This window comes from Pleurodeles waltl, chromosome 3_1, assembly GCF_031143425.1.
Source record: "Pleurodeles waltl isolate 20211129_DDA chromosome 3_1, aPleWal1.hap1.20221129, whole genome shotgun sequence".
Classification (NCBI taxonomy): Eukaryota; Metazoa; Chordata; class Amphibia; order Caudata; family Salamandridae; genus Pleurodeles; species Pleurodeles waltl.
Genome location: NC_090440.1, coordinates 1,951,487,820 through 1,951,510,373, shown reverse-complemented (window position 1 = coordinate 1,951,510,373; position 22,554 = coordinate 1,951,487,820). Strand labels below are relative to the sequence as shown.

The window sequence follows — 22,554 nt, the reverse complement described above, 5'->3', positions numbered from 1 at the left end:
TACTTTGTTTAAGCATGAGTCAGACTCTTAAAAATGCATCTCAACAGTTAACTTGAATAGAGAAGGTTGGTGAACTAAACACAAAAAAGACCAAATGGGCTAAAATCTTTTACTGTGTCTGCATCAAGACCCAATTGGGTCAACACAAGAACAAAAATTAACACATCTGAAAATATGGTCTGTAGATAGTCTGAGTTGACCACCAAACCAGTCAGCAAATTTACAAATTTCTCCAAGTGCCCAGCATAGAGGAATTAGCAGAAGGGCACCTAGCTGCAAGGATTACATTTACTACCTCAGACAGCAGATTAAATACATTCAACTGCTGCCAGCCAATCTCCAGGAATTGATGTGTAGACTGTAAAGGCTCAGGTACAGAACCCTGCTCTGATGCAGACAGGAGGGTCTGGGTCATAGAATTACTGCCTAGTGTATGGGAGGACAAGATGATTTAGGTCTGGTCCATCCTGACTTTCTCAGAACTTGAAGGAATAGCAGTGGAACTGTGTACAAAAGCCCTAGCTTCCATCTCAGACAAAATGCGTAACCTAGAACCCACTAAGTTAGCTCGTGGGGTATCCTTCTCCTCACCTGTGGACCCAGTATGTGAAGCACCTAACTGTAACCTCTTCACATATGCATCCCAGTAGGCAGACAGTACCACCATGGCCAACAAAGTCATGTGGCCCACTGCACCCCTTTGGTCTGACCTCTGTCCCCCAACCCAATGACAACTCTGTCCATAAGGAAGGCAACCACTTGAGGCCACGGACAGCTGTCTGCACCCAGAGCCATGCCCAAGACCATCTAGGGGTCTCTGTCCTCTGTGGCTTCTCAGAGTAGGGGGCAGTAGCCCCAGGTGCATTGCATCCTTTCTCCACTTCACCTCCCACCATGTCATGGGTGCAATCCTGAGACTGGTCCCCCAGCCCAGGGTCTGTATCATCATGCTGGATAGGAGCCAGGGGCGAGGCTTCCCCCCCCCCCCCGCCCCTCCTTTTGGGGTTCCGTGCCCCCCATCTGGGAGTGATACGCCCAGAACTGTCAGGGCGCTTGTGCCAACCGTCCTGCTTAGTTCCCCACAAGTTCAGGGGTGCTCCTTGTCTGAACTGGGGTCAGGGGCGAGTCCTTCCTCCCCTTTCCAGAGTTCAGCATCCTCCCACCAGGAGTGGTACCCCAAGAAGACAAAGTGGTGGGGACACTTGGGATAGCCGCCACTCCTGCCAGTTCAGGGTTGATAACCTGAATCTGGCTTTCCAAACCAGGGTCTGTACCCTGAGGCTGGACAAGGGTTAGGGGCAAGGACTTCCTGCCCCTACACCCTCCATATGAAATTCTGCACCCTTCTTTGAGGAGTGGTAGTGCCAGACATCAGAACTGGTGGGATGCCTGTGTGAGCCCCCCCCACGCTCTCCTGACACTATGGGGTTACACTCAATGAAGGGTTTCTCAGGACAAACTAGACTCCCTCTTGGTACTCTCTAGGCTCTGGAGCTGGGCACCCTGGGATGTCTCCCACCCCCACCTCTCCTCCTCCTCCCAAGGGGACCTGTCTGGGCAACTCAACCTCCCCCACCCTCAGTGGGGGGGGGGAACCTGAGCAACTCCGTTTAGGGTCTCTCCCAAGTGCCTTTCGAGACCTTCTGGTATACACCCAGAGGTGTGTCTCCTTTGGAAGTTGCCTAGGGTCAGAGGACTTACACTCCAGCAGGTGTGGAGTAGTCCTGGGAAACAACAGAATGTGGTTTCTGATGAGCAGATTGTACAGCCGTTCAAAACTGTTTGCTGCTCTGCTACCCAGTGCCCATCCATGTAGTGGATGCGACAATTCTCTACAAACTCTCCTCAAGACTAGTGAGATCGTTTCCTACTGCTCGTGAACCTCAACCTATACTTTTCCAGGGGGACTTCCTTGAAGCTAGGCACCAAGTCTATGGGTATGTGCATGGTATTTCTCACACTAGATGCAAATGTGCTGTCACCACTGGACTCCCCCTGCAATACAGAGTCCAGAACTCACATCATGCTCAAGGATGAGTTTCCTTACCTCAAAAGCAAGCTTTTCCCTGGCAAATACCCTTTCAGCCTCTGCCATCCTCTCCTGCGCTTAGGCCTTCTCAGTCTCTAGCCTTCTCTCCTCTACAGCAAGCTATACCAGCTGCAACCTCAGGTCCCTCTCAGCCTCCCTAGCCTCAAGTATCTCAGGGGACAGGGCATGGGAGGTGACACTGCACCTGGCACTAGACCCAAAGGGACTCCCTATCTATGAGGTTCTCCCTCTCTACTGGCATCCGTGCCCAGTCGTTTTCTCCCTCTTGTTCAAAATCTTCGGGATCACTGTCCCCCTGGGGTGTGGACTGGGAACTCTCCCACTCAGAGTCCTCCTGAGGGTCTTCCTCAAAACCACCACCCTCCTAGTTCTCTGTTGCTGTTGCCTCCCAGTGTTTAAAGGCAAGGAGGGCTTTCCAAAGGTCCAGCTGTGTGGTTTCCCCTACTCACCACTATCCCTCTCTCCCTGCAGAAACCCTTTAACTTTTCCACTGTGTAATACACCAGTTCATCAAAACTAAAAGGCTGACTTCATTTTGGCCAGGGGAGTGCAACAAAACACAAGTGTGAAACAGGCCCAAGTGCAAGAATATGAAGTAGTAGTAATGAATAAAAATTACCAATGTGAGAGAAGCAAGAGAACCGCAAAACAAGTAGTGGTCTAAGTGCAGAGTTTGTAGTGCAACAAGGAGTCACTGTGGTATCACACAAACACAAGTCCTATCCACACCGCTGCTCACAAATGTTAGAATTGGTGTTTCTGGTCTGCTACGGTATGTACCTAAGCCAGGTAGACCCCACCACTCTAGTCAGAACAAGTAAGTTACACACCAAAAATAATCAGTGATCACCCTTGGGTAAGAGCCACTGTACTTATACTTCAAAATGCCTTTGTTCAGGGGGTAACTTCAAAAGGAACTCTTTCAAGTGTAAGGCAACCGCCTTTCAACCTAGCTCTGGCTCCAGACATCAATAAGGGGTAAATCAGCCCATTGTGTGAGAGCAGGCTATGGGCCTATTGACATAAGGAGTGAACGACCCTCCCTCCCCCAAACCCAGGATGACTATCAGTATGGAGATGGATGCAAATGCCTCTTTTGTCACATCTAGCCCCTCCTGTGTTGTGACTGTCTGGAAAGTATGCACAGAGTGTAGCTGTCACTCTGCCCTACACGTGGATTGGAGTCAGGCTGCAAAACACTACAGTTACAAGCACAGATAAATGGCCACTTTGTAAAAGTGGCATTGCTAAAATAGTAATGCAAAATCCAAATACACCAGTAATCAGGATTTCCCACTACCATTCCAAACATACCGTCGCTACTCCTCTCAGATCAGAAATTACCACTTAAATATATATATAAGGGAAATTCCAATGCTAGCCTATGAGAGGGGCAGCCCTCTCAGTAGTGAAAAACTAAACAGGCTGTTTGTCACTACTACATGTAAAACAAAAGTACATGTCCTCCCTTTTACCTGGACCGCATCCTGTCCATAGGGCTACCTAGGGCCTACCTTAGGGGTGATTTAGGTGTACCAAAAGGGGATTTTAAGCCTTGGCAAGCAGTTTGAAATGCCAAGTCAATGTGGCAGTAAACTGCACACACAGGCGCACTGCAGTGGCAGGCCCGAGACAAGTTTGAAAGGCTACTTTTGTGGGTGGTGCAATCTACACTTAAAGCCCTCTAGTACCATGTAATTTACAGGCCCTGGTTATATGGTATACCACTTTACAAGTAGATTAAAGATGCTAAACAGGTGTAAGCCAATTTGACCAAGTTTTAGGGTAGAGGGCACATGCACTTTAGCACTGATTAGCAGTGGTTAGCAGTGGTAAAGTGCCCCGAGTCCTAAAGTCAATGAAAAGAGGGTCAGAAAAATAGGAGGAGGAAGCCAAAAAGTTTGGGGATAACCCTGCAGAAAGGACCACTGCCAACAGTGCCTAATTAGCTTGTCTGCTCTACAATTCACCACCCACTCACAAAATTGCTCTGCTGGTTCAGCCACCTCCAGAGACAAGGGGGCCTCCCGACATAGAAACCAGGAACAGACTCTGTCCTACTTGTTGCATTCCCACATTTGAATTTTGTTGTCCATAAGAACCTGCACCAACCTTCCTTTGAAGGAGGGTGGCCAGTTTTTCAGCACAAGAGGGATTGCCAGGAGCTCCAGAAAATGTATGTGGAGCTGGTTCTCTACTGGAGACAAAAGACCTCTGAGCTGCACTTCTAGGTGAAACCCAGCAATTACACATTTTTCACAACAGTGACATCTGGGTGAGGAAGAGAGACGTTTTCATAAAGAATTCTGTTCATCTAAACTGGGTTATTGTGGCACTGAAAATGAAAGCAGGAAAAATTAATTTCTGGTAGGAAGGGGGTGTTGCCATCAGATAAAAGCTCTTTGCGTCATTTGGAACATAGTAAGGTTTTTAGAACTTTCCTAAATGTTCTTCTAAGTGAAGATGGAAAGGCAGGGAATTTTAGTTCACTGCTGCTGCCACTAAAAAAGCTCACCAGCCAAAGATCTAAGACAGACCTAACAACTGCCAAAAGTTGGCCTTCGCTCTTAAGAGATTCATGTTGATACAGGCTACGACTAAGGCTGACTCGGAAGCACACAGAGTGAATGATTGCATTCTGCACCCGGCACATTAATTTAAATATAATGCGATCATTCACAAGGAGCCAGTGTAAAGACACCAGGACTGTGGATGAGTTATCTCTTTGCTTAAGTCTTAATGCTAACCTGACTGCGAATTGTGGATCAGATGGGTAGGTAGGCAGTAATCTAAGCAAGAAGAAATGGCTATAGTTAAAATGTGCACATTGTAAGGCAAGGTAAATAGCTGCAAGAAGGGCTTTAAAATACACAACTGAAACAAATAACATTTAATCAGAGCACTGATCTCATCAACAAGCAGATGTGGTTTGTATCCTCCATTTCTTTACAAAGAAGGAACAAGCTTAGTTTCAGCCTAAGCACTGGAGGTCAAAAAAGGAAGTCCCAGAGTGTATCAGGACAGATCTATCTTGTCACTGCTCAATTTTGAGTGATTAATGTACATCCGGCACTCAACTTTAGTGAGACAGTTTTACAACAGAGCAGCAGTCACATCCCCTGTGATCTTTAGTGCAACCTGGGTATTGTCAGTAAGCAGAAACAGATCGAAACTACAGAATTGACTCGGGCGAACCATATAGATAGTATGCAGATTGTACAAGAGAGGAGACAAACTAGATCCCTGGGGGACACCGCAGTTAAAGTTTGACTGACTATGTAAAAGGGGATTTTGAGAAAGAGCAACATCTTTGACATCAAGTTCATGGAGCCTGTATTTTAAGATTTGATGGCTGACTGTATCAAATCAAAGGTTAAGGAGAGGGCTAAAAGGATTAGTGTAGCCAGCACATTACAACCAGTACATCTGCGCAACTCATCCAAAGTCGATTCAACAGTCAGCTCTGTACAGGCAACCTAGTCGAAAACTCAGTAGATAAAGGTGTAAAAGAGAAATAGCTGCGACAAACTCGTGAAGCTGCTTAAAGACCGCTTTCTCTAACAGTTGTAAGAGATATGGTAATTAAGATTCTTTGAAAAATCTTCAAGACCTGTACTGACAAGGAAAGGGTGTGTTTGGATGAGAAGAAGGAAATTTATATAGTGTGCATGCATATAGATGAGAAGAATGTGTTCTTCTCTTCAGTATTCCATTGTAACCTGTGTTGACAAGAGTAGAGTTGTACCTATGACTCAAATTGAATATCAAAGAGAATGAATATATATGTTTGTATTAAACAGTAACGGGTAATGTATAGTTGTCTGGCTTTGCGAATGGACGGTTGGTCCAAGTATATGCATGAACCCCTGGTCATTGTTAATGTGTACGTTAACCTCAAGAGGAAGACTAATTGCAGAAAAGCTTGCAGCATATATGTCTGGTCTAAAGAAAAGTATCACCCTTCATATTGGATGGTTTCAGGTGATTTTAAACTTAATCACCTGTGTAAACAGGAGGTGGTAATGATTTTGCAAGGACTGAAAATTGTAAACGCTTAAAGTGGACCTCAAGAACAATCAAGGATCAGGCAGAGAAAGCTGTGGCCATCCTTGATAATAAGGTCACAGAAGGTAGTGACCTGATATCAGCATGGGAGATATTCGCAAGGGGAACTGACAATTACCCTTCTGGTGGAGCGAAAAGGGGAGTATTCCTTGAGCGTGGAAAAAAAGCTGTCCTGTCACGATCTATACGTTTGAGAAGAGCTCATGTAGGCAGACTGCTCAAACAATTACAACAGGCTCTAGATGATAAGAATGTATTAAAGAGTCTGCTTAGCGAGAGGAGTTTTCTAAAAGGAGAAATATGGGCATATTAAAAAAAGTAAACAGGAAGTGCTGTGGGTTCAGCTGCTACATGCGTCACAGTCAAATGAGTCAAAGAGAGTTCTGGAAACTTATTAACATCGCAAAAGGTCATAGGATAGCCCACAGCGCGAATATATGAAAGAGTGACTGGGTAGAACATCTGAAGTCCCACTTTTAAAAAAGCACCTACGATGCAACTGGTACAGAAATATCTGAAGGGATAGCGGGATAAATGACCTGTTGCCACAGTTAGAATATACACCTGAGGAAGTATCAGAGATCATTAAAAAGGCTTGGCCCAACTGTGCTCCAGGCCCCAATGGGATACCACAAGCACTGTTTAAGCACTAAACCCAGAGATGGGCAACCTTTTTGGCAGCAATGTTTAAATCGGTTTTAGGAAAAAAGGTATTATTCCTGGAAGCTAGAAAGGCTCAATCATTCATCCCATCTTTAAAGGTGGTGTGGCATCATGACCAAGCAACTATCTCTTAATAGCGCGTATAGATGCGGATCTTAAATATTTTTCCACGTTAGTACTTAATGATCTGGAAGTGTGGGTTTCAGATACTAGTAGACTCCCATTTATTCAAAATGGTTTCACAAGCAGCTAAGGTACGTTCACATATCTTCTGGCAGTAGGACTGACCCTTGGCAGGGCGAAAGCGACAGGCACTCCCCTTTATATGTGCTTTGTTGATTTCAAGACAGCGTTTGACTGGGTACCACGCACTAGGCTATGGGAAAAACTCCAGCAGTGGGAAATTCCAACTAACATCTTAAATGCCATTATTCTGTCATACTCGGACATGTGTGTTAAGTCCAAAATTGGGGACGGAATCCAAATGTCAAGAGAAGTGACTTTTTTTCGTCAAAAATTTTACTGCAAATATTACATTGATATGAACAATTATGTTATCAAAGATGTCATGAGTGCCGTAATTTGTGGGGTAATTAGCAGTGCATGAATAGGACGTGCGTAACAGTTACCTTAGGTCCCTAGTTAGTCACTTAAAGTAACTAACTATAACTGGTGAATGTTTATGGTTTTGTATGTTTAAAATGTGAGCCTAACTATAACGTCCCTGTAACCTTTGGTTTTTAAGTGATTTTTTTAATTCTATTTCCTAACTATAACTTTCCTGTAATCTTAGGTTTTTTTCAGTGAATATCTATGCTTTTTTAATTTACAGTGATTTTCATTAATATACGTTAATCTAACCATTGCCACCCACGGCCTTTGGCCATGCGCAGCTGTCCATAGGGCGTGCCCTGAGGCCAATCCCCTATAAGCACCCAACCTTACACCATGCGCAATTTGAAAAAAAAAACAACAAAAAAAAACATGTATTTGGTATTTAAAATAGGATCAGATACAGTATGAGCCTTAAATATTTTTACTTAAAAATGTTTTCAAAACAAATTGGGACACGAGTCTGGCAGGACTCGAACCCTGAATGCTCAATGTGAAGTCTGTGACCTACACACTGCTACTGAACTAGTTTAAAAAAAAAAAAAAAAAAAAAGGCCTTTATGGGCTTGCAGGAGAACCTTCGAAAGGCTCCCCTGCAGTCCCTGCATTTTGTAATTTCATTTTATAAAAAGCCCTTTACAGCTTACTGGGACCGTGGGGGGGAAACCTCAAGGCCTCCCCTGCAGTCCCATTGCTCGAGCAACAGCAGCTGCCTGCTTGCTGGATCAAACCTTTCATCTCTGTTCTCTGCACACCTATCAGCACAGAGATGCATGCAGGTGTGGCTTAACTACAGCTTCAAAGCTTACAGGTTATCAATCAATCAGTTTTTGTAAAGCGCAACTACTCACCTGTGAGGATCTCAAGGCGCTAGTAGTGGGCCTCGGCCTCATTCGAAGAGCCATGTTTTGAGGTTCTTCCTGAAGATGGTGAGAGATGGGCTTTGTCTGAGGTGCGTGGGCAGGTTGTTCCAGCTCTTGGCTGCGAGGTATGCAAAAGATCTTCCTCCGGCGGTGGTTTTCCAGATGCAGGGGATGGTAGCTAGAGCTTGCTGGGCGGAGCGGAGGGGTCTGGTGGGGTTATGGAAGAATATGCAATGGTTCAGGTAGGCCGGCCCGATGTTGTGCAGAGCCTTGTGTAGGTGTGGGTAAGTAGTTTGAAGTTGATTCGCTTCCTCAGTCCTCAGGTTTTGGTAGATGTGTTCTTGGGGAGGAAGGCTCAGGATGAGTCTTGTGCATGCATTTTGGATGAGTTGTAGTTTCATGATGTTCTTTGTTGTGGTGCCGGTGTAGTCTGTAGGTTACATTCCTGGTGAGGTGGTGGTCCCGGGGGCAGGGGTGGGGGGGGGAAGATGGGCACGTGGCTCTGCCGCATAATATTTATTTATGGCCCGAGGTGGTGCAAAGTGGGGCATTGGGGGGGTGCAAACCAACACCGACCACCTATTTATTTACAGACCCGGGGAGGTGGAGGTCCCCAGGGCCCTGGGGGGGGTGGAGGGAGTGGTTTGGCACAGCCCCACGCATATTAAATAAAAGCCTTGAGGAGGTGGCAGTCCCCAGACCCCCCCATTATCATAAGAATGCCGCTGGGGGCTTGGCACACCCCCGGGGGCTTACAAAAGAAAAACAACCCACGCTTCGTTTTTTGGGGCGGTGGATTTTATGGCAGATCGGCGGATCAACTACGACTCCAAACGTAAAGTAAAAAACTAAAATAAAATTTTTAGACCTGGGGGTGTCCGTACCCTGGCCTATGGTCTATTTTTTTTTAATACATTTTTCTCAAGCCGAGTCCCAACATGGCTGACAACACTTCCTTGTTGAAGTGTTGTCAGCCAATCAGATCTCAGCACGAGATCAGGACTGGCCGTGAATATTTCACGTCCCTATATATACACATTTGGATTTCCTTTAATTTCTCTAAAACTACTGAAACAATTTACACCAAATAACAAAAAGGGCTCTTTCTGGACCAAGAGTTGCCTTTCTAAAACATTTGGTGTAATTCCATCCAGTGGTATTGGCGTTATCACTGTTCAAAATCTCTACTGAAAAATTAATACAAAAAATGTGTTTTGGGACCCCCACCTTTTCTCGGCCACCGCTTAACGAATCACCCAGAAACTTTCCAGACAGCAGCTGAAGTGAGCGTGAAAGATTTTTGCAAAATTTTACACAGTCGTCAAGCGGCGCCAAAGTTATTAGAAAAATAAAAAACACTTTCTATAGGAACTAGGTCCTAACTATGAATACCTAGTGGCTACTGCCACTAGGTAATAAACGCTGCATTTGACTCTCCGAGAGAAGAAATTAGGAATAAAGCTCAGGTGCCCAATCATGCCTTTTTCTACGTTAGTAAAATCTATTCGGCGGCATAATCTCCAGCCACTGGTTGCAGTGACGAAGGCCAAACTGTTACCAGCCCTCTCATATGGAACAGAAATAATGATGGGTGCAGAGGCTGGCCTTCTAGATAAAAATATGGTGAGATCTTATAAGCAAGCTTTCAGATTACCATCATAAGCATTGCCTGCCCAAGTTAGGTTGGAGTTTTCAGTGATTCAACAGACATTTGCCAGGCTCGCAGCTTTTGTGAAGTGTTATCACAAACTACAGTCAGCTGCTGAGTGCACACTGGGCAAATTAGTTTGGTCTGAAATTAAACGCCAAAAAGGGAATGGCGAATTCAAAAAGTACCTCGAAAAGAGTATCAAAAAGTTGGAGCTGGGCACATTTTAGAATTCAGATATGCCGGATTGTGTTTTTAGAAGAGCAGTAAATAAATCAATTAAATTGCACAGCTGGCTGAATGATAAAAGTAGAGTGGCCAAGCCTTTGCATGGGTAGCTGGTCTTAAAGCGCTATGGTGTTGAAGGAGACTCCCCTCTTCTGGGAGCTGCTTATCCTTTGAAGATTATGCAGAAATTATTGGCTTTAAGACTTGGTGACATTCCAACTCTGAAATTTCTGCCAAAGTGGAGAAAGGCAAAACCAAGAGACGACTGGAAATGTTTTTGTTATCAAGTGGATGTCATTGCAGCACGTAATTTGTATCTGCCCTGCTCTTGATCAGCAATGAAGAAGTCTGTTGAAAAAGGAATTTGAAGCATTGGGGGGCCACGTCATTTAGATCAGCTATAATTGAGTCAGTAGACCTTAGAAATATAATACTTAATATTTGATTGACGCAGATTCTGAATATTTTTAAACCACCAAAGTGAAATCGCAAACCTAGGTTAGATCAGGTTGAGCAGTGAGGAGGGCTCCAGATAAGAGTATGACTTTTTTAAAATGTTTACTAGATCATGGCGGGCTGCTAGGGGCATTGTAGTTTGGTAGGCACCCTATCCCGCCAGTCTTTATGTAATTAACCTGCCTATCTTAAAACATTAGTATGATGAAATATCAGCATCATTTGACTGGCATATGTCTTCTTGAACAACTCACAAGTTTAGCGAGTTGTTGTATGCTAAGGATATGAACACTGGCATTTTTGTGAATTTTTGCCTGTCTTAAAGGCCTTTTAATAAAGGTGGGTTGCTAGGGTCCCGGGAATGGGTTAGTTCCGTATCCCGCCTTTGCAAACATTATATTGATCATGGTTTGTGGCTTTTAATCTTACATAGGATTTTATGCAAGTATTTACTGCATGATTTGCATATTACAGTGGTAGGCGGCACCCTTGTATATATAAATATGAAGACACCTGCACTTTAGCGCGATAGCACGTTGTATAGATCTGGCAATTGTTTTTCAGATGATTATTTGTATCTTAAGTTTGTAGCAATGCTTATGGTTTTAATTGACCAAAATAATTCTTTATTCATTCATTCGAGCAAGGAAAAATTACATCCTCTGAGCTGCGGAAGTTTGTTTATCAGAGAAATTTCCAGAACATTGACTGAAGAAGGTAGACTGGCATTCTTAGTCACGTTTGTAATAAAGATATTGGTCAGTAGCTTGTGATGTCTGTGCTTAAAGAAGATATTATTTTTTTTAATTATTTTTTTAAACAAGAGCAAGTATAAATTGAGACAGAACAATTCCAGAAGAGTGAGAAATATTTAAGTAGTGCTAATTGAGGACATTGCACAATTTTTAACAAATTCTTATGAATCTCTGCAGCCCCAATGGTTTGCTATTATGAATAATAGATTGGAAAATCTCAACATCAGAAAGAGGTGACTTAGTGTAAGAGCTTAAGAGTTTGTGGTTGAATGTGAGGAGAGTATACAGCAAATGCAACACCAAGCTAAGTCAAAGAAATTGCGGTCATTTTATTGGAAAAAACTCTGCCGTCGAATTACATTTGTATGCTGAAGGAGCTCACTGAGGTGCGCTTATGTCACTGATGATACAAAAAATGGATTTTAGACATTTGAGGAAACAGAAGATTTTTTGGGAAAAAGAACACCACTGTAGCTTTATTTATGGCAGATTTGAAAATGTGATTCAGTTTTATTCTTTCAGTTTCTAGGGTTGAAGTCCTCCCCTCGCCACCATCTAATGTGTGGCAGAAGGTGCCTTTGAGGATCAGGTCCTCTGAAAACTGCTCGGCTAGTGTGAACCCCTTTGCCTTTGATTATCTTTTGGTGGCAATAAAATGGAGTATGATATCCAATTAAGCCCTAATTTTTAGGGGTCAGCGTCTGCAGAAGCCGACTCTGTAGGGAGATGATGCGCCAGGTCATCAGCTGTCACATTCTTCCATTCTAATGGCGGCACAAGTTGGAAAGTGTCCTGATATGCTTTCTAAGAAGCGCAAGAGAAGGGTAAATGGGAGAATAAAAGGAAGATAAGCTTGAAAAAGTGGATAAATGGGGACACAAAGAATGTTTAAATCTGTGACTCGGAAAGGAGATATTCCATAGGAAAACTGAAATAAGGAGAAATATCTTAACTGTGGAAATTCTAAATCTTAAAAATGGGTAGTGGTATTACCCACAACAACGATACGAGCAACATCGGACAAGACGTGGCAGAGCCAAAGTTGGAGGCCTTCTGCCCTCCATTAGGAAGCCAGTAAGCTGGAACAAAGGACCAGCGCTTCTTAGAAAGGTCACTAACATTGACCAGAAAAGTCTCCAACACCAGAGAACAACTAGAATATAACTTTGTACACTTCAAATTACTCTTAAAAAGACTGTAAGACTGTCCCTTCTTTGTAAAATAGTGCTCTACTTGCAGGATGTAATCAGCCACAGTAATGTAATTAAAAAATAAGGCATATCGTTGGAGAACCACGTTTCCTTAAAACAATATCAACACTGATGTCCATCATCAAATTAACCGGCTGGTACGAGTCAGCTACCACTGCAGAACCACTTGGTTGTCTCTTACAAGATCTAAATAAGTTGGAGAGTCGACCCTAATGTTTGGGTATAAGGTTCCACTACAGGGCCAGCATACGCAAATCCAATGTTTGATAACAGGAAGATACATGAGGCCAGGAGTCCATGCAGCTTCAAAGCCATCCTCACTGAAACCCTTGATGGAGCCCAAAACATCAGGATAATATCCAGAATGATGTCCAAGACTCATTATGGTGGAAGAAAGGGTCTGATGGTCCAGGATAGCCCCTACTGAAGGAAAAGATGCCTGTGGGGCTCAGGTGAGACTTTGGCTTGTTGGTGGTAACGCTCAAGGATGTCAGGAGTCCAAATGTGCCAGACAGTCTATGATTGCCTTCAATGAGCCCCCCACTGAGCAGCTTATCATCTAAGTATGGGAACACCTGTATCCTCACCCTCTAAAGGTGGGCAGTGACCACTGCCATAACTTACGTGAACACCTGAGGTGCTGTGGTAAGGTGGAAAGGGAGCACTGCAAATTAGAAGTGTTCTAATTCGACTGTGAACTATAGGAAGCACTTGTGGAACTAGAAGATAGATATATGAAAATATGTGATCTGAAGTGCAGGGACAGCATCCGGTCTCCTGGATCCAGAGAACTTGAGAGAGAGCGCATTTTGAACTTCTTTATTCAGTAAGTCCTTCAATGGCTCGGGAACCAATATAGGCCTGTGTCCTTTGCTCTATGAGGAATTAGCGAAGTAGTATGTGACACACGAGAGAGAGAGTGAGAAAAAAAACCAAAACAAACAAAAAAACACTGTCAGTTCAAGACAAACACCATCACTATGAGGTGCGTTATGAGGACAGGTCCCCGTTGTGTGTTTAAGCAGTTTTGAGTATCAAAAAAATAAAAAGTGCAGCTATATTTGCCTTGGTCCGCTTTATAACCTTCCCTACTATCAAAGTGCGGTTGTGTGAGAATAGTAAATACACACTTCATTACGGTCAATGGCTAGACCTCAATTATAAGTATGTCATGTTGGGGGGTGGGTGGGGCTCCTACCAGCTGTGAATGTGCCTGTGATGGCAAAATAAAGTAGGATGGAAACCACTGCTACAGGAGATGAGAAGATGGAAACCTGCTGATGTGAAAAGCCACAATGTCCTCTGCCACAAAAAGGTTAGGGACTGCTCCTGTAACACAAGCTGGGAGGGCTAGGTTATATAAATGCTAATCTCCTGGGGGGAAAAAAACTCCTGAATTTTCTATGCTGATGATGAAACTGTAAGGCTGGAAACAGTTGCCCAAAGATTGTGCCATTATGCAACTTGCCTTGAATTGGTTCAGTGCCCTGTCATCTTTCTGGCTAAATAACCTTCGACCATTACGGACACTTGAATGTGTCATGAAAATATGACCGATCTTATCCAGACGTGCCTACTTAGCACATCACTGGCTCCAGTAGTTCTTCCAATGCAGTCTGTAGAGTTTAAGCTAGAAAGCTGTACATACTTAGCCATCTTACGCTTTTTGGGCCAAAGAGGTTCCACGGTCTTCTGAGGCAGCCAGCAAGTCTAGTAACTTGAATAATCTACTCAACCATAACTGTAATGTACTTGACCCGTAAATGGGTCTCAATTGTGTGATCCTAGGCTAATATTTTACTTTTACAGAGTCACCTTTTTCTTCATTTCCACATTTGAGTGTACCTTCAAATATGGGAGCTCAGCATTTCTGCTGTACAAAAACAGCTGTTTGATTAAATGGACTAATGTTTGCTCCATGTATGAAAAAGTTCCAGCCCACATATGGAGTACACATGATCCATTACTTGCCTCTTAGTTTACCAATAACATTGCCATCAGGGCAGGAGTGTTTCTAGGTTTATGTTTAAACACTCATTTTTAATCAATATATTACTAAAGTATGATGTGGTCGCACACTGTCATTTAGAGAGATAACATTTCCATGAAATGTCCAAAAACCCATTAACTTGCAGCTTTATTGATAAAACCATATAATGTATTAATACATTTGTGAACATCAAGTTTCAGAAAACATTTATTTATATGCACATCATTAAGAAAAGTGTTCTTATTTGTTTTCCTATTCAAATATTTTTTTCATTACACAGAAGTACAAACAAAGGGCTCTCAAAACTACTGAAATATATTTTGAATGTTTGTACAGTTGACTTAGCTATTTAAATGTGTTAGGAAAAAAACTGACAAAATCCTGGAACTCTGCAGTCAGAAGGAAAATTAATTGTAAGACAAATGACTTTCGACCTGCACCTCTGAACGCAGAGCAAAAGTGACATGAAAAAGATCTAAACGCCTCCTTCATTTTCTGACTGAGCAGGACCTCTGTTCTTTGTCAACTTGCCCGAGAACTGTCGAATAGGTCCTAAAAACAGCTCAACCTGATACAATCTGACTCATAATTGCGAGTGGGCGAGTAAAATTGGAGGCTTGATGGGTGTACCTACCCAAAAGCATAGCACATTAAGAGATAAGGGTCAAGCTGGGTGTGGAGAACATTTTCTTTCAGAAAACATTGATTTGTTTCAACTTTTTTTCTGACAAAGCCAGCCCTGATTGGAGAATTTTAGTTGGCAAATAATGAAAATGTCACTTACCCAGTGTACATCTGTTCGTGGCATCAGTCGCAGTAGATTCGCATGTTCTGCAATAGCTCGCCATCTGGTGTTGGGCCGGAGTGTTACAAGTTGTTTTTCTTCGAAGAAGTCTTTCGAGTCACGGGACCGAGTGACTCCTCCTTTTGTCTCCATTGCGCATGGGCGTCGACTCCATCTTCGATTGTTTTTCCCCGCAGAGGGTGAGGTAGGAGTTGAATTGTAGTAATAGTGCCCATGCAATGGAGTGACTAAGTATGCACTTATTTAAGGTTGAGATGATACATATATAAATAATTGAAGGTAACTTCCAAACTGCTACAGGCTCCCGGGGAGGCGGGTGGGCACATGCGAATCTACTGCGACTGATGCCACGAACAGATGTACACTGGGTAAGTGACATTTTCAGTTCGATGGCATCTGTCGCTGTAGATACGCATGTTCTGCAATAGACTAGTAAGCAGTTATTTCCCCAAAAGCGGTGGATCAGCCTGTAGGAGTGGAAGTAGTCTGAAATAATGTCCTTAATACAGCTTGACCTACTGTGGCTTGTTGTGCGGATAACACGTCTACACAGTAGTGCTTGGTGAATGTGTGAGGCGTAGACCATGTGGCTGCCTTACATATTTCTTGCATTGGGATGTTTCCTAGAAAGGCCATGGTAGCACCTTTCTTTCTGGTTGAGTGTGCCCTTGGTGTAATGGGCAGCTGTCGTTTAGCTTTAAGGTAGCAGATTTGGATGCATTTAACTATCCATCTGGCTATACCTTGTTTTGAAATTGGGTTTCCTGCATGAGGTTTTTGAAATGCAATAAAGAGTTGTTTAGTCTTTCTGATGTTCTTTGTTCTGTCAATGTAATACATTAATGCTCTTTTGACATCTAATGTATGTAGTGCCCTTTCAACTACGGTATCTGGCTGTGGAAAGAACACCGGAAGTTCCACTGTTTGATTTAGATGGAACGGTGAAATAACTTTTGGCAAAAATTTAGGATTGGTCCTTAGGACGACTTTATTTTTGTGTAGTTGTATAAAAGGTTCCTGTATAGTAAACGCCTGAATCTCGCTTACTCTTCTCAGGGAAGTAATGGCGATGAGAAATGCCACCTTCCAGGTTAGGAACTGTATGTCGCAGGAGTGCATGGGTTCAAAAGGTGGACCCATAAGTCTAGTTAGGACAACATTTAGGTTCCATGAAGGAACAGGTAGTGTTCTTGGTGGTATAATTCTCCTAAGGCCCTCCATGAATGCTTTAATGACTGGTATTTTATATAGGGAAGTTGAATAGGTAGTCTGCAGGTATGCAGATATTGCTGCAAGGTGAATCTTAATGGAAGAGAAAGCTAGGTTAGATTTTTGTAAGTGAAGCAAGTAACCCACTACATGTTCTGGAGTTGTGTGTAATGGTTGTATTTGATTAATATGGCAGTAGCAAACAAACCTCTTCCATTTACTTGCATAGCAGTGCCTGGTGGATGGCCTTCTTGCTTGTTTTATGACTTCCATACATTCTTGGGTAAGTTGTAAGTGCCCGAATTCTAGGATTTCAGGAGCCAGATTGCTAGATTCAGCGATGCTGGATCTGGGTGTCTGATCTTCTGGTTGTGCTGTGTCAACAGATCTGGCCTGTTGGGCAATTTGATGCAGGGTACCACTGATAGGTCTAGCAGCGTTGTGTACCAGGGTTGCCTTGCCCAAGTTGGTGCTATCAATATGAGTTTGAGTTTGCTTTGACTGAGTTTGTTTACCAGGTAAGGAAGGAGAGGGAGAGGAGGAAAAGCGTAAGCAAATATCCCTGACCAGTTCATCCATAGGGCATTGCCTTGGGATTGTTTGTGTGGGTATCTGGATGCGAAGTTTTGGCATTTTGCGTTTTCCCTTGTCGCAAACAAGTCTATCTGAGGTGTTCCCCAGAGTTTGAAATAAGTGTTCAGTATTTGGGGGTGAATTTCCCATTCGTGGACCTGTTGGTGATCTCGAGAGAGATTGTCTGCGAGTTGATTTTGTATCCCTGGTATAAACTGTGCAATTAGGCGAATTTGGTTGTGAATTGCCCAATGCCAAATTTTTTGTGCTAACAGGCTTAACTGCGTGGAGTGCGTCCCTCCCTGCTTGTTTAGATAATACATTGTTGTCATGTTGTCTGTTCTGACGAGAATGTATTTGTGAACTATTATTGGTTGGAAAGCTTTTAGTGCTTGAAAAACTGCAAGAAGTTCTAGGTGATTGATATGCAGTTTTGTTTGATGTACGTTCCATTGTCCTTGTATGCTGTGTTGATCGAGGTGTGCTCCCCACCCTGTCATGGAAGCATCTGTTGTTATTACGTATTGTGGCACTGGGTCTTGGAAAGGCCGCCCCTTGTTTAAATTTATGTTGTTCCACCACAGAAGCGAGAGGTAAGTTTGGCGGTCTATTAACACCAGATCTAGAAGGTGACCCTGTGCTTGAGACCACTGTGATGCTAGGCATTGTTGTAAGGGCCTCATGTGCAGTCTTGCGTTTGGGACAATGGCTATGCATGATGACATCATGCCTAGGAGTTGTAATACCATCTTTGCTTGTATCTTTTGTGTTGGATACATGCGTTGTATGATGGTGTTGAAATTTTGAATTCTTTGTGGACTTGGAGTGGCTACTCCTTTTGATGTGTCTATTATGGCTCCCAGGTATTGTTGTACCTTGCGTGGCAGAATTTTGGATTTTGTGAAATTGACGGTGAACCCTAGTTTGAAGAGGGTTTGTATGATATGATTTGTGTGATTTGAGCACTCTATTAACGAATGGGCCTTGATTAGCCAGTCGTCTAGATATGGGAACACATGTATTTGCTGCCTTCTGATGTGTGCAGCGACTACCGCTAGACATTTGGTAAAGACTCTTGGTGCGGTTGTTAATCCGAAAGGCAGTACCTTGAATTGGTAATGTATTCCTTTGAATACAAACCTTAGGTATTTCCTGTGCGATGGGTGTATTGGTATATGGAAATAAGCATCCTTGAGGTCTAAAGTTGCCATGTAGTCGTGCAGCTTTAGCAATGGCAATACTTCTTGTAGTGTGACCATGTGGAAGTGGTCTGATTTGATGAAAGTGTTGACTACTCTGAGGTCTAGGATTGGTCTCAGTGTTTTGTCCTTCTTTGGTATCAGAAAGTACAGTGAGTAAACTCCTGTGTTTATTTGTGTGTTTGGCACTAATTCGATTGCATTCTTTTGCAATAGTGCCTGCACTTCTATCTCTAGGAGATTGGAATGGTGTGTTGTTAAATTTTGTGCTTTTGGTGGTATGTTTGGAGGGAACTGTAGAAATTCTATGCAGTAACCATGTTGGATAATTGCTAGAACCCAAGTGTCTGTAGTGATTTTCTCCCATGCTCTGTAATAATGACCTATTCGTCCCCCCACTGGTGTTGTGTGGAGGGGGTGAGTGACATGTGAGTCACTGTTTAGTAGTAGGGGTTTTGGGGCTTTGGAATCTTCCTCTATTTCTAGGGAATTGCCCTCCTCTATATTGTCCCCGAAAACCTCCTCTATACTGTCCTTGGTAACTGGACGGTGTGGCTTGTGAGGTGCTGGCTTGTGTGCTTTGACCCCGAAACCCCCCTCGAAAGGGCGTTTTACGGAATGAGCTGTAATTCCCTCTGCTCTGCGGGGAGTAGAGTGCGCCCATGGCTTTGGCAGTGTCCGTATCTTTTTTGAGTTTCTCAATCGCTGTGTCCACTTCTGGACCGAACAGTTCTTTTTCATTAAAAGGCATATTGAGAACTGCTTGTTGAATCTCTGGTTTAAATCCAGACGTTCGGAGCCATGCATGCCTTCTGATAGTTACAGATGTATTAATTGTCCGTGCAGCTGTATCTGCAGAGTCCATGGAGGAGCGGATCTGGTTGTTGGAGATGGCCTGTCCCTCCTCAACCACTTGTTTTGCCCTATTTTGGAAGTCTTTGGGCAGATGTTCAATGAGATGTTGCATCTCGTCCCAGTGGGCTCTGTCATAGCGCGCAAGTAGTGCCTGGGAGTTCGCGATGCGCCACTGGTTTGCAGCTTGTGCTGCGACTCTCTTACCAGCTGCATCAAACTTGCGGCTTTCTTTATCTGGGGGTGGTGCATCTCCAGATGTGTGAGAGTTGGCCCTTTTCCTAGCTGCTCCTACAACAACAGAGTCTGGTGGCAGCTGTGTTGTGATGAAAGCCGGGTCCGTAAGAGGCGGCTTATACTTTTTTTCCACCCTTGGTGTGATTGCCCTACTTTTGACCGGGTCCTTAAATATGTCTTTTGCGTGCCGGAGCATACCAGGGAGCATAGGCAGGCTTTGGTAGGAGCTGTGGGTGGAGGAGAGTGTGTTGAACAAGAAATCATCCTCGACCTGTTCTGAGTGGAGGCTTACGTTGTGAAATTGTGCTGCTCTAGCCACCACCTGAGAGTACGCGGTGCTGTCTTCTGGTGGAGATGGTTTTGTAGGGTATGCCTCTGGGCTGTTATCTGACACTGGGGCGTCGTATAGGTCCCATGCGTCCTGGTCTTGGTCACCCTGGCTCATGGTGGTGTGAGCTGGGGAGTGTGATGGCGTTTGTGCTGGTGAAACGTTAATCACGGGCGGAGGAGAGGGTGGTGGTGTAACTCTTTTCACCACTTTTGGATGTGGTGCTTGTTCCGTCTGGAACTCCAACCTTCTCTTTCTCCTAATGGGGGGAAGGGTGCTTATTTTTCCTGTCCCCTGCTGAATGAAGATACGCTTTTGCGTATGGTCCGCATCAGTTGCTTGTAGCTCTTCCTCAAACCTATGCTTCTGAATTTGGGAGGTTAGCGAGTGCTCTTCTGTATAAGAGCCTGAAGCTGGGTCGCTTGCAGTTTGTTTCGGCATCGAAACTTTGTCTGCGTGTTTTTTCGGCTCCGAGGTGACTTTTTTCCTTTTCGGGGCCGAAACCTCTCGGCGTCGATCTGTTTCGGTGCCGCTGTCTCGGCGTCGAGCCGTGTCCACACCGGCATCTCGGTGTCGAGGCTTGTCTCCAGCACTTTCTCGGTCCCGAGAAGGCTGCGTGCCGGTGTCTCGACCGGAGTCGGACGATCTCGGCACTGTTTGGGCCTTTTTCGGTGCCGACGGTCGGTCACCGATTTTATGGGTTGAGCCATGGCCTGGTGGCAGTGGCGTCCCCTGGGCCTTGTAAATGTTTCTTTGTGTGGTTTTCGACGTCTTACTCACGGTTTGTGTATCGTCGAATCCTTCGGAGTCTGAGTCTTGGATCGAGAAGGTACCTTCCTCTTCCTGTTCCTCGAACTCCCGTCGGGCTGTCGGTGCGGACGCCATTTGAAGTCTTCTGGCTCGACGGTCTCGGAGTGTTTTTCGGGACCGGAACGCACGACAGGCCTCGCAGGTGTCTTCGCTGTGCTCAGGTGACAGGCACAGGTTGCAGACCAAGTGTTGGTCTGTGTAGGGGTATTTATTGTGGCATTTGGGGCAGAAACGGAACGGGGTCCGTTCCATCGGCGTTCCTCAGCACGCGGTCGGGCCGACCAGGCCCCGACGGAGGATCGAAAAACTACCCCGAAGGGCACCGGAGCTCTTCGATCTTCGATGCGGTGTTGAATCTAAGTACGCCGATCCCGAACGCAACAATACCGACGAAAATCTTCCGAAATTAACTATTTTTTCTGTTCCGAAACTCGGAGCGACAGGAACACGTCCGAACCCGATGGCGGAAAAAAAACAATCGAAGATGGAGTCGACGCCCATGCGCAATGGAGACAAAAGGAGGAGTCACTCGGTCCCGTGACTCGAAAGACTTCTTCGAAGAAAAACAACTTGTAACACTCCGGCCCAACACCAGATGGCGAGCTATTGCAGAACATGCGTATCTACAGCGACAGATGCCATCGAACTTATTATTATTTTTTTGTGGGCAATTACAAGTCCAAAACTGCAGCTGCCCTACGCACCAGTATTACAAATGTGACAAATTCCTCCACGGGTGGTCCAGTTGAGAAGTCAACCCCAAGCTCAGGGGACATGTCTCGCTCACTGTCATTTTTCAAGCCGCATTCGGAGGAGGAAGGAGTAAATCATCTGCCTCCTTGTCATATTCAATATCATGAGGAACATTAGGTATGTTCTCAAACGCATTGTATGCAGAGCCATTGGTAGTGCTGGCAGAGGTCTCAGACTAGTGAGTGGCTGTAAAATACCTGCTGCGCCTTTTAAGCATGACATAGGCCTGGGCCACAGTCTGCTGTGTGAATTGGCATGGAAAGAGATGGCATGGACAATGGTGACGGGGTTTGCAAGTCTAAACCGGCACTGGTAAGGATCAAGAAAAAAGGTTCAGAGTGGTCAGTCTGCATCAGGGAAGAGAAAGTGGGCTAGAGAGGACCAGAAGCACCTAACACAGAGGCAGCATGGTTTCTTTGAAAACATTCACTGAGGACTGAACAACCTAAGTAGTTCAGGGAGTGCCAATACCTGCTGAGGGCAATTTCAGATTCAGACGACACCAGAAATGTAAGATCCTTAGCTTGATTCCCTTGCGCCTTCTCCCAGCACTTTGAGTAGCGCAATGGGGTTGAACCTCTTTCGGTTATCTTACACGTATTCTGTGTCTGAGTTGGACTTACTGGAAGACACTGATCAGGAACTGGACTTTTCGCTAGAATGTCATCACGACAATGACTGAGCAACCCCCTCCTAATTACAGCAGGATTTATGCTTCAACTGCGATCTCTTCTTATGTCCAGCAACATTTTCTGCCTTTTGTTCCTGGCTGACTCATGGGGGCATAAGGGTGCACTTATTGCACAACTTACTGCCATAACCAGGTCCCAAACAAACGTATGCAGGTCTGACAGACATCTGCTTCCTGCAGTTCTGACACAGTTTGATTCCTATCATCTTTGGATGGGGCATTTTCCCTAGCACACTGCTGTACTAAGAATCTGCAGTCTATGGAAGACCAAAAAAGTTAGTAGTGGAGCTCTAGCTCTGCGTGGAAACAAAAGAAGCAATGTCATCATGGAGGAACGGTGCTTGTATGCAGCACCACAGATCACTTTTGGAATGGTATAGCCTCATGGTGGAGCCGGATTGTGCCACCTTACTAGTGCTTAGAAACGTTAATGGAAAAAGTATCCAGATGCAACCTCCAGCCTCGAAGGACTCTATCCATCAGAACCTCTGTTAATCAGTGTCAATTTCCTCAGAATAAGGGCATGTAAAATTATGTACAGAAGAAAATGTGGCAG

The 22,554-nt window shown here is 44.5% G+C and overlaps 1 protein-coding gene across 1 annotated transcript in view; it reads right to left on the bottom strand.

Moving 5' to 3' along the window:
- Positions 1–22,554, bottom strand: part of CPD (carboxypeptidase D) — a 575,290-nt gene that overhangs the window by 217,448 nt on the left and 335,288 nt on the right. The window lies entirely within an intron of this gene.